At 33.1% G+C, this 16,163-nt stretch overlaps 1 long non-coding RNA gene across 3 annotated transcripts in view; it reads right to left on the bottom strand.

The window, feature by feature from the left end:
• Positions 1-7,769: 7,769 nt before the first annotated feature.
• The window catches only part of LOC146996814 (uncharacterized), a 970,208-nt gene continuing 961,814 nt past the window's right edge, over positions 7,770-16,163 (bottom strand). For all 3 annotated transcript variants that reach the window (XR_015041688.1, XR_015041691.1, XR_015041686.1), the window contains one exon: positions 7,770-10,431. This is a non-coding gene — a long non-coding RNA (uncharacterized LOC146996814). The remainder of the gene's footprint in view (positions 10,432-16,163) is intronic.

Here is a 16,163-nt window from a genome sequence, read left to right as displayed (position 1 = left end):
ACACTAAACCAGAAAAGCATTGCAAAAGAGCGCAAATTGAAAACTTTAAAGCATAAATAAAAATATAATGGGTGTTTAGCAATTAAACATTTAAAAAATGTAGGTTTTAATTCAAATGATGCTGTATTTCATAGACTAGTAAGTTTAGTAACTTTAATGCATGTAACAAGACACAAAAAATTAATTGAGCAAAGCCTAGTGATGTTAGTTCAGATTTATTTCTGTTGAAAAAATATTTTCGCATCTAACAGTTACTGTTACACATTATTGTGAATTCCTTATTATTTTTTTTCTACTCATGTATGCTGTCTGTTTAACCTTGAGATCACTTGAAAAGTAATAGTAACGAAAAATTCATTTCTATGCATCTATGTAAATAAGTATATGATGACTTGAAATATTGAAGAAGGCATGTCCTTTTTTTAATTTGTCATCGCGTAAAAAAGTATCTCGGTTTGTGTTTTAGTGCGGCCACTACTTTTATCATTTGGGTATAAGTTTGGTGTTGACATATGGTAAAATGCTTTCTCCTGATAAAAGTGATGTTTCAGCATGCTTACCGAATGATATGTATATAATAACTGCCACTGTTATACTGGTAATGGGTCATTATAATTTTGTTGATATGAACATATACTGACTGTTTTATATTTAAATGACTTGAAATATTGAAGAAGGCATGTCCTTTTCACTTCCTTGTATGAAGTAAAAAGGAAGTATTGTAATCGCGAAAAGTTTCAGGCAGCATATTTCACCGAAAATATCCATTTTGACCGCTATCGAATGCAATTTAACGATGTTTTTGCACCATATCTGTACGTAAGGACAGAATAAAATACTCTTTTCCTTCAAAAAAATTATAAAACTGCTTAAAAAAACTGAAACTAAAATTAATTCTGAAGAGAATTTTTCGTGGCTTCTGTACGAACGTATGTACGTACGTTCGTGCGTACGTACATATCTCACATAACTCAAAAACGAGTAGCCTCAGAACGTTGAAATTTTGTATATAGGACTGCTATAACATGTATATGTGCACCTCGTATTTTGGTTGCAATCGGCCACACCAAACGTATATAAATATATTTATATATATATCCACTCTATGACTTGAAATATTGAAGAAGGAATTTCCTTGCCTTTAATTTGTCATCGCATAAAAATGTGTGTGGGTTATGTTTTAAGTGGCCACTACTCTTATCATTTTGATATAATTTTTGTGTTAACATATGGTAAAATGTTTTATCGAGGTAACAGTTATATGTTTCCAGCATGATTAGAAAATTGTATGTTTATAATAGCTGCTGCTATTATACTGGGAATGGGTCATTATAATTTTGTTCATATGGACATGCACTGACTGTTTTATATTCAGAGCACTTGAAAGATGATAATATTGAAAAATTCATTTTCGTGCTGTTGAGTGTTTGCTGCATAAAATGGTATCTGGGTTGTATTTAAATGGCTACCACTTAATGTTTAGTAAGCGGTTATCATTTGGTGTTAACATACTGTAAAATGCTTTCTCATGATAAAAGTTGTGTTTCAGCATGCTTACAAGATGACAAGTTTATGGTAACTGCTGCTTTTATACTGAGAATGGGTCATTATAATTTATATTTTTTATATGGGCATGTACTGACTGTTTTACACTTAAAAATATTGAAAAATTCATTTCCTTGTTTTTAATTTGTTGTTGTGTAAAAAAGGGTCTATGTTGTGTCTTTAAGTGGCCATTACTTATATCATTTGAGTATAATTTTCATGTTACCATATGATAAATTACTTTATCAAGATAACAGTTATGTGTTTCAGCATGGCGACAAAATAACAGGTTTGTAATAACTCCTACTATTATTCTGGGAATTGGCTGAATAAAGGGTGTCTCTGATTAGGAGCACTCATTTCACAAACCTGTGAATTTCATGTGCATTTTGAAATTACCGGTGTCCCATAATTAAGACTGGTGGCTTTCTGGACAAATCATTTTGATATATTCTTTGCTTAAATTAAACAAGCCTGATAGCGAGTAACTTAGAAGATCACGATTTTAGCTTGGAAAAATTACAACAAAATTGTGTTGCATGTAGTGACCAGATACTTTCAAATTGGATACTGGTGCATAGGTAAAACATTTTTATTATTTTCTATATTTGAAACATTAACTGATAATCACTTCCTTTACACAACATCAATAAATGTTTTTACATATAATGGTGATGCTGACATCCATTTGCTGTTGAATGTATCTTTATATGCTTCATAAATAATAATAGCCATCGTATAAAATTTAATATCATTTGTGCACCTGAAGTGTTTTAAATGGTAATGGACGGTCTTCTCAAGTGTTTGCCCGATATTTATCCATATTATGGCAGTATCGTAATACATTTTGAAACTATTAATTGGCTGTTGTAAAAAGTTAATAACGGTGTTTGTAATTGCCAGACAAAATGGGTTGAAATTTAACGAATAGAAACTTGAACTTGCAGTATCAAAATTTAAATATTAAGGTCACATAGTCTCATCTTATTGTTTCTGATGAGACCCAATTAATATAGAAGCAGTTTTGAAATTTTCACACCTGTTAATAAATAAGAATTGATGAGATTTCTTAGTATGGCAATATGCTTAATGAGATTTCTGCTTCAATTTTTACAAGAAAGTTTGAATAATTTATTGATAAAAAGAGATCAGCTGGTTTTAACTTATTTGTATGTTATAACTTAGATGTTGTGTTGTTATGCTGACTGCTTGCATAAAATTGTAAATAAAATTTTTTTATTTTTCACTTGTGAATCTTTATTTTCAAGTTCAGCTATATAACTAACACAATACAGTTAAGTACATATACAACTAATATTATTGGTTCTACAGATTTAAGCAATAATTTTAAATTGCACATTGAATTATTTGCTAAGCAAACCTCTGATATACTAATTTATTTGAAACTTGCAAGACACATAGCATATTATAGACAAAATTTAGTGCATTTTTATACCATTTTCTTTTAAAGACAAATTACTGATTGGAAGAAAAATGAAATGATAAGTAATAGTTTGTATGCAGATAATTTGGGTTTTTTTCATAAATATTAGAAAAATATAAAGCAATATTAAATTATGAGGGAAAAGTCAGAAATTCCTTTTTTGAGTTAGTTAGTATGGCTGATTTTTAACTTTTTAAATGCTGCTGTGAAACCTACAAGGAAGTATAATTCATTAAAGTCAAGAAATAAGAAACAAAAAATTCTTAAATTTATGTCAAATTTTATTGTGTTAAATTTTGAAGTAATTAAATTATTCATTATATATAATTGAATCTCTGAATAAAATCCCACCCAAGTATCTATATCAAATAGTGAAATCAACGTTAAGTACGGCACTAGCGCGCAGCCTGTTTTGTTTCGTTGCTCTCTCGGGGTTTCGACATAGACGACTACGCGTGACGTCACAATCCAGTGTCCCGGCTTCCTTCTATAAGGAGGTGTTGGCTGAAACCGGAAGAAGAGAGTGATGACGTAGATGGGTTCGCTTGCTGCTTTGAGAGTGCCTTATACCACCTTCGGTTTCATGAGCATTTGCTTGAAAATCAAAAGTTTTTGAACAACTGTTCGGTAAATAATATGAGGAAGAGATTTTATCTAATGAAATTACAATGTGTATGGATATATAGCTGACCTAGTAATGTAGCTATTGTCAATTTAATTAAACTATAGTACGCGTAAAATATAAGCCTTAAACTAATATTTAAAGTCGAATATACATTAAATATGGTTAATTTTTTTCTACAATATTTTTTGAAATGTATGTAAATAGTAACTTATCGATAAAAACATTGACAAATTTCTATATTTACGAATAATTCTTTTTGAGTTAAAATATCACAAGTTGGGTTATAGAAATATCAAATAAAATTATGCAAACGTATTTTCAGAATACGTCCTTACAAACTCATCTGATTAAAAGCTAATGAATGCTAACAACAAATATCATAATATATTAAATCCAAACAAATTTCACTTCATTTAATTTTGTCTTTCAACTAGCACTGGAAATGAGATAATTAGGTTTTTGTAAGTCTTGACAATGACTATTATGAAAGCATTATTATTGATCATCAGGATTACTATGCAGTGTCCATTACTCATAAATTAATAAAAATATTTTAAATTGACATTTATATACTTTCTTATGAATAGTGCAGTCTTATATTTTAAAAGCATGTATTCTAATGCTGATTTATCTCTATGCAGAATTTCATGATTTGTTTTGTATAGTTTCATAAATAACCAAAAACACATAAAATAAATCACATAACACATTATGAATAATAAACCAAATAACAAAATCTTATTTTTAATACAATAAAATGAATTAGTTTACATGATTTATTTCCATTTACCTATTTTATGATTAACTTTTCTTGCCGACACAAGGGATGCATTCCAATTTAAGTATCAAACTCTTATAACTGTTCATAATCAACAAAATATACGAATCGTGTTCTTATTGAGGGGCGAAAGACGTTTTTAAGTTTAGAAATATGATTTTCAATTGCTCCCATACATTTTGAAGAATTTTCTTCAACCTTCGGGGAGGCTTTTCAAGGAAAATTGCTGATATCTACCAATCATTTTAAGCATAATAATTTAATTACAATGCTTTCTGAAGTGTCATTTGGGAACAATTTAATTCGCTTTTGTTTCACTAATGCAGTTATTTGTATTTCGGTATATATGGTTAAAACATAAATTTTCATTTTCCATTTTCTCGATTAATTTTTAGGCCCGAAAGGGATGTTATTCTCGAATGGGATATTAGTCTCGATACGGCATTTTGAGTTGAATAACTGTAAATGGCGTATGTGTTTCAAATTGTTGCCACCAAACATTATCACACTGTATTATATTTAATGAAATTAAATAATGAAGAATCTGCATGAATGTATACATGTTTCTCGAACTGTGAAAAAACAACTATACATAGAGCCACCAAATTTTGAATAACATAATCCTCCACCTGAACATGGCCACCTGGAAGCTCGAATTTTGAATATCGTATTTGTTTTATTATCTATTTCATATTTTGTAAAAAGTTAATTGAATTTTTAAATAACAAGCTCAACGATCACAAAGCAAGCAGTGGCAACACTGTACGGAAAAAACCATTTTTATCTCCAGCGCGCGAGACTGTCTGTCGAAAATTTTAAAGAAAAATGTTTTTAAATATTTTGAGATTTTGCTGTTGAATCGAATTTTATGTGTAGGAGGCGCCAAGAAAGTTATGTTTGATAAAGAAAGTAAACATCAAAACGTTAATAATAAAAAGGCCAAAAAAATTTAAATCCAAAAAAAATTTAAATCCAAATAAAAAAGCCAACTCAGTAAGAAAACTGAACATTGATATGATGAACTGATTAAACACTGGACCCCCACCTTTGCACTTAAACCATAAAATTCAATTCAACAGAAATATCGCAAAAGGATTTTAAAAATGAGCATCTCTTTAGAATTTCCGATTCAGATTCTCGCGCGCTGAAGATAATTTTTTTTGGCGGGGGATACAGTGTTGCCACTGCTCGCATGGAAATCGTTGAGTTTGTTAATCAAAAATTCATTAAAGTGTTACAAAATATGAAATCGATAATAAACAAATTCCAAATTAGGGCTTACAGATGCCCATATTCGGTGGAGGATTACGTTATTCAAAATGTGATGTCATTTTATCACAATGTGAGAAACATACATACATTTATGCAAATTCTTCATTATTTAATTTCTTTAAATATAATGCAGGGCTCTAACATTTGCTGGCAATAATTTGAAAAGTGATACCGCGTTTATAGTGATTCAACGCAGAATGCCAAAACGAAATTAATAGCCCTTTGGGCTTAAAATAATAATAATAATAATAATAATAATAATAAAAACAGAAAAACGTATGCTTGCTATGCTGCCATTCTTTCGTCTACTGAAGGTTTCAGTACGGAAATTGTTGAAATATCCCGTTTGTTTGTTTCGTATTATGGTACGCATTACCGCAGGTAGCAACGGCACAGGGCTCCATTTTTTTTTAAATAATTTCCCATTACAAACACTAATTCATTTTAAAAATATCCTCAGCTATAATTTTCATGTCAAAGAAACCTCTTTCAAAGAAATAAGAAGTAAAGATTTAAGCTTTCGCACTGTGAAGCTCTGGTCAGTAGACAAGGCGACGAACCCAGTGACGTCACATTGCTCCCCAACTGGGTTCCTGTCGGCATCGTTCCCCCTCAAACGGATGACCTAGCCCTTGTTTTTCTTTAGCCCTGGTTCTATCCACTATACCGTCTGGACGACATTTAGGCAGTGCCTAAAACCCTGGTTTGCTGATGAGAAAATTTGAGAAAAAGATTTAAGCTATGTCTTAAGTTAATAAAGAGACTTTCAAATTTCATTTGGTATCAGTTTGTTTCCACAAAATTTTTGCCTACTTTCATCTAAACTAGAAGTCTTTGCTTGAGCGTGAGAAGGAGTTAATTGAATATAGTTTTAATTCTATACGAAAAATGACAAGTCTTAAGAAAGAGTTAAGAAAACATAGGTCCAACTTTACATCTAAATTATATGACCTTATTTAAAGAAGTTGGAGAATATCAATCTAATTTTATGTCTATTGCTTTATGTACTACATCATTCCTACTAAAACGAAAATTGATAACGAGGAAGGTAGAGCAAAAAATACAATACAATCCCGATTTTCCGACCATTGATCATCCGGCATTATACGATATATCAGAAAAACTCAATGAATACATATTATAACATATTGTAATTTTTTTAACATCCATCACAATATGCTTTTTTCCTACTACTATTTTTATGCAGCGCGTTGCGCTTCAGTGGTCCTATGCTTGTTTTCCTATGAAACACTATTCTTACTGAATGGATAAAAAGATAAAATTATATACTAATTTATGCATACAGTATACATACATCTGTCAGATTCTGCGCAAGATTGTGGTGAAATGTTGTGTTTTATTTAGCTGCTTTATTTTAATAATCGATTTGTGGTAGTTCCATGTTATTCAATTACTTTTTAGTTCAGGTTATCTCAGAGAATTAGGACTGCGTTATACATCCGTTGTTCTTGCATTCTAATACAATCTTTTCTAATTGCTATGATGATGATATTTCCTCTGCGCAGGAAATTTCCGAGGGCGTAACCACCATGCGATGCAATAAAACCCCTTTTAGAGAAATTAACGAGGAAGGAGTGCAAATCATACTGGCAAAAAATATTTAGTATCATTCTTACCTTTTTAATTCTTATATTAACTATTTTTCATGCCCAGCGAGATATAAATTAAAATATAATAACATCGTTATAAGAAATCATAATATATCATATCTTCTCATAAAGACCATACAGTTATATTTTTTTAGCGCAAAAACTGGTCTTTTACCTTTTTAAAAAAACTTTAGTCTTTTCACAATTAACAGATTGCAGACGCATTGAATAGCGATACGTATGAAAGAATTTTGAAAAGGAACGGAACTAATAGGACAAAAACAAGAAAAAAATTCTTTAAGCTTTAAAACTACAGTACATTCATAATTAACCTTTGAACTACTCGTATTTTAAACTATATCCAACAATATGCAAAGAAATCATTAGTTCATATGTACCATTCAAAATTCATCGAAATTAAAAAAAAATTCACTTATCTAAAGTAACCCCTCTTGCGATATTAAAATTTAAATTTGATGTATAGTAAGAGTGAAATTTATATCTGAATGATACAAATATAGGGAGCAATCAACCATGTGTAATAATCCAGAAAGCAGATTACAATCTTTGATCTATCTAAACAAGCAATATGCTTTACTTTTTAGGGTCATCTGTAGCGGAACTTAGCCATTAAAATGTGCAATAATGGATGTTCCGATGAAATTTTATGGGAAAAAAATGAAAAATTTTTCTGATTAAGTTCAGCTACAGTAAAGTACTCGAAGACAGCTACAGTAAGAACTTGCGGAGCTCATTGAAAAGCATTACACAATTTCTTTTTGGTGAATTTAAAAATGATTTACAAATATTTTGTTCAAAATATTCTGAATTATGCAAATAGTTATAGCAGAATTACATTATGTAATGTAATGTAGTGTAATATACGAGTGTGCTGCAACTCTTCTGGCCGATAAAAAGCGGCCTCATGATTAACGCAGCAAACCCAACAAGAATTAATTACATTATATCTAGCTTTGTAGCTTATAACTCCAAACAAATTAAATGGGTTGGAGATAACATGTGCTCTTTACGTCACCACTGTGCTCTTTCCGAAGATTTTACATGTGTTTGACTTTATAAAATAAATGCGTAGTGCTTTGGGATAAATTTAACAGTTTGTGTTATTTCACCGTATACTTAAAATTAATTCAAAATTTGAAAATTCAAAACAAACAATAAAAATTCTATTAAACAATGAAATAAAATAATAAATGCATTTTCAGATAATGAATTTATTTATTGTTTTTTTCTGTTGTTAAATCCGGATTTATTTTTTTCTGCTGTCAGTCAGATGAAAAAATGTACTTAATGTACTATACAACTGCTTAAGAAAAATCTTTTAAAGAAATAAAAAAAAAAGTGCAGACTTTTTCATTAATATGTAAGTAAGTTGCACAGTACACCAAAAATAATCAAGTCTTAGCTCTATGGTATGTTATATGACTGACAACCATCCATGAAGGACAGAAGTATTCCATGAAGCTCTGATTCGGTATTTTGTATTTATTCCTATTACCGTTGCCATGCCAACTCTAAGAAGGTATATATCCTATGCTATTCTTATCAGTTCTACGAGCATCGCTATTTGACTGCTTAGGATGTGTCGAATCTTTCATTCAGCAGTTTTCCCTAACCCTTCAGTCAAGTCCATAACAGGAAAGTGAGAAGCACTGATCCCAAATATAGTCCACGAAGTTATGCAATAAGAACGTAACCCTTGAAAAAAAATGAAGAAGGCTATTTTATTCTGGGTTAACATGACAATCGAAAGCATTGGTGGCGTAACGCCAAAATATACTTGACGCTTGAACTTTAGGCTAGCAGATGTTGCATGCCATAAATTCTTGCGAGCTATTCTTTCTTGGATGCTGTCTCATAACCAGCTGATAAGTAGAACGCCGCCTTTGGTTCCTAGAAGAAAACGATTTGCTGAATTTAATGCTTCTTAGCAGATGTAGTTCCATATATAAAGTTAGTTATTTTTAAAACAAATGACAGTCCCTGAATATTCGAATTTCAGTAGAATGCAGTATTATGCTTGATTGCATGAGGATTGTTTTAACAACAAAGGCAAAAGCAGCATAAAAAGTAATGCATTTACTATGATATGTTGGCACTTCTGTTACCGCAAATAACTCCTTGGAATGAAATAATGTTTGTTGAAGATGAATTTGAAATCATTCTTGCATATCTCTTAAAAACTTCCATACATCTGTTCTTTCCGTCTTAAAAGATCTACTTTTTAGCTGCCATTTAACTGGCAGGATAAAAAGAGATGCCATATCTACTATAAACTGAAGCACATATTGGTGCCATTTTCATGCAAGCAGGTTTGCACAATACTAAAAACAAATAATATAGCTTTTACTTTAATGAAGCTTACCTTTTGCTACTAATCGATAGCTCTTTGGAAGAGGATTCATTTAAAAAGTACGATTCATACAATAATTATGATTTATACAATTATTAATAATAATAGCTAATTATTATAAATTAATTAAGCTAATTATTATAAATAATGTAGAACGTATGTAAATAAGTAAAAGTCAAGTGGACTGTTTTAATGAAAATATATTTATTGAATAATGAAAGAAAAGTGAAAACTAAAAGAAGATCATTAAGACAACGCACGATCACCAAGGCAACAAACGATCTTTTTCTGCTCTCGCGATATAGCTGGAGTAAGTTAATTTGCATCTGCTTGTAGTTGCCATCTAGTTTTGAAAATGTGGCCTAAACATTCCACTCACCATTGAAACACAGTTTCAATTAATTACAATTTTAAACATAAGAGAATGCAAACATTTTTGAAACTGTTAATCAAAATCATAGTCAAGAGTCTATAACAATTAATATGTTGTATTACACTTAAGAGTTTGTTTCATGGTTTATTAAAGGACAAAGCTTAACGATAGGTCTCTTGAATTCTCTGTGTACAGTTCGTCACTCCGTGTACTGTCACTTCCAGGATGGAGTCTAATGACTTTTCCCATACGTCACAACAGCGGTGTTTTCTCCTTTCAGTAAAACAAGATAGTTGATCTGAAAGTCTCTTTGTCTTTGCCACTTAGGACCGTGTTGCAGTTGTGAAAGGTATTCTCTTGACCACCTTTTCCAGAAATGTTGTAGGACGGATTGAAGCAACTGCCATCTTCGTCTATAGGAGATAGTTGTAAATTGGACGTGTTATTACTTGCATCAAAAGAGTACACAAAGAAAAATGCAATAATTTCTTATGCAATTATATATTTCATTATTCAGAAAACACAACTAAATTAGTATTTGGTACTCATGAGATGAAGTAGGATTACAAACTCTCTAACTAAAAAAAATTTTAATAAAATTTATATACAGGCAGTTATTGCATTCCCCCGTGCGTACTGTCGTTGTGCAGATGGTAAGATGTCCACTTAACAGTTGGGAGATCCACGATTCGAGTCTCAGTGAAGGCGTAGTTGGGTTTTCACGTTTCTTTACAAATATCTTCGATTTAGTTCTTTTAACTGTTAATTTCTTCTTTTTTTTTTTTTTTTTTTCTTTCATTAAAGCACTCGATGGCTACTTGAGGAAAGGGATGCCTTCGCGGAGGACTTTCTAAAAGAAACTGTTTAATATACACATTACACATAGGGAAAACCACGAAAATGACCATGCAGACAATCCGTTAGCGGCATTCGAACCTCGGACCCAACTACCAGTGTTTAGGACTTTACCAATCGGCCTCTGGTGGGTCTAGTTAATCTCTTTAGTTCGTACGAAAATAAATGTAATCTTATACATGCCAGAAGACATCTAAAATTTCTAAAGTGAAATTTTAAAATAAAATTTTAATATTGGATTATTCAAAGTATTTGAAAATAATCGAAATATATATTATCTTTCAACATCTAAACAGATTATTATTAAAAAACTACTGTTTATTCAATTTTGATAACAGTCGATAGTCTTGGCAGCATAAAATGCATCTAAAAACTGATTTTTTCTCATTCAGGAATAATATACGGTTTGAAAAACTACTAAAAGTTTCAGAAACAATCCCGTTATCGAAAAAATGCTACCATCAAACTGAAAAATAAATCGGAAATATTTTTTAGCTATGGAGAATCAAAAAGCATTTCATGCATACGCAGTCATTTCTCATTTAATATGAGGCAATAAACTTCCGAGTCCATAGTTGATCTCGGGGAGGTTGTAACAGGACAGAGCTTGTAAAAGCTCTATAAACAACTCTTCTGTTTTCTTAATATCTTTGTTGAAGAATCTTGATACATTCTCGTAAAAATCCCTTCTTTCTTCCTCTAGAAGTTAAGAGCTTACCCCATAAAAGAAATTAAATCTTAAGCTGCAGTTACGACTGTTACTGATCTCGTTGCGTCAAGATTACGTAATCAATTACCATTATATATCCTCTCGGTCCCACTCTGTTCACAAAGGCCGACAAATTTCCTATTGCTTTTCCATGGCCTCTAAATAGTTTTCGCAAATTAAAAGGTTAGAGCCTGGGGAGGTATCACTACTTTCGCTGCCTAAATGTGCCACCTCATTATCGCAAGAAATTATTCACTTTATTTGCCTCAATTAAGTAGGTCGATATGTCATTTATTGTCACGTGTGGGTCGTGTGATGTGACATTGCGTGCCAGCCTATCATTGCTAAAAATTCTAGCGACCCCGTTCAGTATTCACAAAATTGCTGTCCTGAAAATATTGGTGATGAAAAAAATTGAAGAATAAATGCTCCTATTTATATTCATTGAAAAAGAACTTTCGTGCTTAGAAATTAAAATGCTACAATACATTATTATTTACTACTTAAGATAACGCAGCTATATAAGCGTTAAAGATGGAACGAAACAAATATTTTCGCAAATGAAACATCTTATGCTTTTCGAAAGGCAGAATTCTGAGGATCATCTATGCTTAAGGATACGTGAAAGATAAAATAAAGATCTTATATTTCGGCAATACTTTGCCTCTCAATTTTATTCGTTTATCAATTTCAGGGATTTAATTATGTCTACAGTTTTTATTTTGTCAGAACAAGATTTTGCATGATAAATGAAGACAAAATATCTCCTCCAAGCTATAAAAGAGTAATATATAACTGCTAGTGCATAAAATCCAAATATATAGGCCCGTAGGCGTATGTGGATACATTATAGGTGGTAATAAAAATTTATGATATAGATTTATAAATATATTATCAGTCGAAATCAGGATTTTACATGTTACATGAAGACAATGCACCTTTTTCAAGCTATAAAAGAGCAAAATATAGTAACTAATGAGTAGAGATCAAATATGTGTGACCGTAGATATAAGTGAAAATAAAAATTTCGTTATCTGTGTACGCGTTATAAAATTATTGAAAATCATTTCTGAAATTTTCAGAACTTCTATTTTTTGTAAAATAGGACCTTTGGTCGAGGACAACGTATAGTTTCTAATCAGTCATGCTATTCTGAGTTTTTTTGGGGGGGTCTAAGGTGAGCTGAATGCGTTAAAGAAGATATTTGTTTATTGATATCATAAATAAGACCACACTCTGCACTAAAAATCGATTGAGAGCAATGTCATCTGATCAACAGTAACGAGTCTAATCATCCAGCGAAGATGCATTTCACTTGTTCTGTGCAGTTTGTAACCTTTTCGTTAGTATATATATATCTTTATATCAGTCCAGATAATTGTTGCCAAACACAGGGTGCAGTATTTTACACTCATGTCCATAAATTAAGGATAATTCGGAGTCACGCGGAAATCGAACTCTAAAATAAATATATCACCTGTAAAATCACTACACACATCTTCAAGAATCATATGCAAATTTCAGGAAGTAACCAATGACACCGATCGTACGTCACAATGACGAGAGTGTAAGAGAGTGATTTATAAGGAATACAGGCAAAGAAGTAAAATTGTTCGCAGGCGCTTTATAAGCATTTCAGTGCAATAACCGAATAGTTATGACACAAAGGACGCATTTGGATGATTTTTTACGTGGTAGAATTATCGGCCGTCTGGAATGTGGGCGTACGCAACTGGAAGTATCAGACGAACTTGGAATTGCACAGAGTGTCATCACCAGGCAACGAGTCCAGGATGATGGTAATGTGAGTAGACGTTACAGTACAGGTCGCCCCAGAGTTACAACGCCGAATGAGGACCGGTATTTGGCAGTTACTGCCAAAAGAAACAGGCGGAGCACAGCCTCACACCTGTCTCTTCAGCTCTCTTCAGCCACTGGTACGACAATTTCAAGGCAGACCGTGTACAGATGCTTAGGGCAGATTGGTCTATATGCTCGTAGACCTGTCAGATGCGTTCCACTTAATGCAACTCACTGTCGCCTGCGGTTAGCCTGGAGTAGAGAGCATGCATTGTGGACACCGCAACAGTGGGCTTGTGTGATGTTTTCCGACGAGTCCAGGTTTAGCTTGCAGTCTAATTCTCGCCGGACGTTCATATGGAGAGTTCCAGGTACCCGTTACCACCAAGAAAACATCATTGAACGACACCGTTACGGTGGTGCAGGAGTGCTCGTTTGGGGTGGAATTATTCTGGGTTCCAGAACTGACCTGCATGTTCAAATTGGAACCATGACAAGCCAAATCTATCGGGACGTCATTCTGGAACAACATGTACGTTTGTTTCGGGGCGCCATGAGCGAACAATTTGTGTTTATGGATGACAACGCCCGTCCTCACCGTGCAAACATCGTAAGCGAATGCCTTCATTCGGAGGATATCACCCGTATGGACTGGCCAGCATTCTCAACGGACTTGAATCTAGTACAGCACGTGTGGGACATGCTTGGCCGACGAGTTGCAGACCGTCAACCTCCTCCTACATGTCTACCGGAACTTCGGAGAGCATTGCGTTTTGAGTGGTGTAATATCCCCCAAGATCAGATCGATAATTTGATACTCAGCATGCCTAGGCGTTGTATGGACTGTATTGCATCGTCTGGGAGACATACAATGTATTAAAAATCATACCAACCATGTAATATTGTTTTTTAAATAGGTTTTTTTTTGTAATTTGCTCCAGGGAGAAAAAATCGCTAATTTTTTTAATAATATCAAACATGTAGCATCTTTTTTTGCTCTTTACCTTTTGTTTAATAAATAAGCTTTACAAATAAGTCAAATTTGTTTTGCTTCTAACTCTTCCTTTGCCTGATTTTGCATTAGCCTTAATTTATGGACATGAGTGTAGTTACCTATTTTAGAACAACACATTTATTGTGCACAGCAGTAAATACCCTTAATATGGCTTAGGTATGTCAATAGCGTGGATTCACAAAACATTACTCATTTTTTCAATGCAAAGGCTCAGTGAACACATAGCTCAAAACATTAGAAGATATGGTGAGTTCTGTATGAAATAACAATATAATCAGCAACTTTTTTAACGAAAATGAAACAGAAGAGATTAAAAAAGAAAATAATAACGTTTACAAAGTTGAGAATATGCAAATTTTATCTGTGACTTCAAAAATTTTGCTTTTTATATAAGCAGTGAAAAGTGACTTGTAGCATTCTTTCTATAGGAGGAGATTGAAACAGTTAAGATTTAGCTGAATCGGTGACTTAGAGAGCTATCTTTCGTTTAGAGGCGGGTTTAAATATGATCCAATGTTGCGAAAGCGTTAGAAGTTTCTCAAACTGTCGTTTCCAGACTATGGAATTGGTGTTTCGAAACTGGAAATATTTGATGAAGATCGCGAAAAGGTCGTACGCCTGCAACAAAACAAAATGGGAATTGGTATTTAACACTAACGGCCAGAAACTATCACACTATCAACGCCACTTTCTTGCAGCAGCAACTTAAGAGGGTTACTGGTCTCAGAGTTTCGACTCAAACTGTTTGAAACCTGCTCCACCATGTGGGTTTGTTTGTTCGCAGACCTATGTTTTGTGTTTCTTTAATACATGAAACCGTGTTGCCTTCAGAAGGGGGGGGGTATAGGAGCATCTCAGATGACGACAAGATGAGAGGAGCAGTGTCTTAATCACCGACGAATCCCACCTTAATGTATAACCTGACAACAAATTTTCATCTGGAGAGAACCTGATACACGGAATACTCCTCCATTTGGAGAGTGTCCAATCTGGCGGAGGTGAAATGACGGTCTAGGCTGGTATTTCTGTCAATAGCCGCATTGATCTGCACATTATTAGGAATGGAGCACTAACGGCTCGACGATATAGAGATGAATATCTCAGATCTATTGTAGTTCTTTATGTTGCAGCAATCGATGATGATTTCATTCTCATGGATGATAAAGCCAGGCCACAGGGTGTTCAGCTAGTGAACATTTCCATTTCGACGAAGGAATCCTTAGAATGGATTGGCCAGTAAGCTCCTCTCATATGAACCCAACAGAATAGGTTTAGGACATTCTAGAGAGAAAAGCTGGTCAACCCCCAGAAAAGATAGATCAGTTTGAAAGCTTTCTTCTGCAGGAGTTCTAGAGAATATCCTAATCCCTCATTAATAACCTCATTGATTCTATGCCTCGTATATGTGTGACATTGCTTTCGGTCAAGGAAAATTATGCTCCTTATTGAAATTCATTCGCACACGAGATATTAATTTTTTGTTTGTTTGCATTGTAATGTTGCGCGCTTCCAACCTGCACGCAACAATAGTGGTGACTGCTGAGAACTGGAAAGTAGACAAAGTCTTGAGAAGGGCTTAAATCCCTTTTTATTCAACTTTAGAAATTACAAATGCGTGCTCTTGACGCTCACAAACTACGCCGACCCGGCGGTAAAATAGAAATAAGAAACTAAAAAGAGAATAATAACAAGTGACTAACTACGAGGCTCTCTAAACGTAACTAACTTCACCACGTTCTAAGATACCGCTGACAATTCAGCAAACT

The sequence above is a fragment of the Stegodyphus dumicola genome, chromosome 6, assembly GCF_044657685.1.
Source record: "Stegodyphus dumicola isolate Sdum_Otavi_A_Nest chromosome 6, ASM4465768v1".
Classification (NCBI taxonomy): domain Eukaryota; kingdom Metazoa; phylum Arthropoda; class Arachnida; order Araneae; family Eresidae; genus Stegodyphus; species Stegodyphus dumicola.
This window is presented reverse-complemented; position numbering and strand designations above follow the sequence as displayed.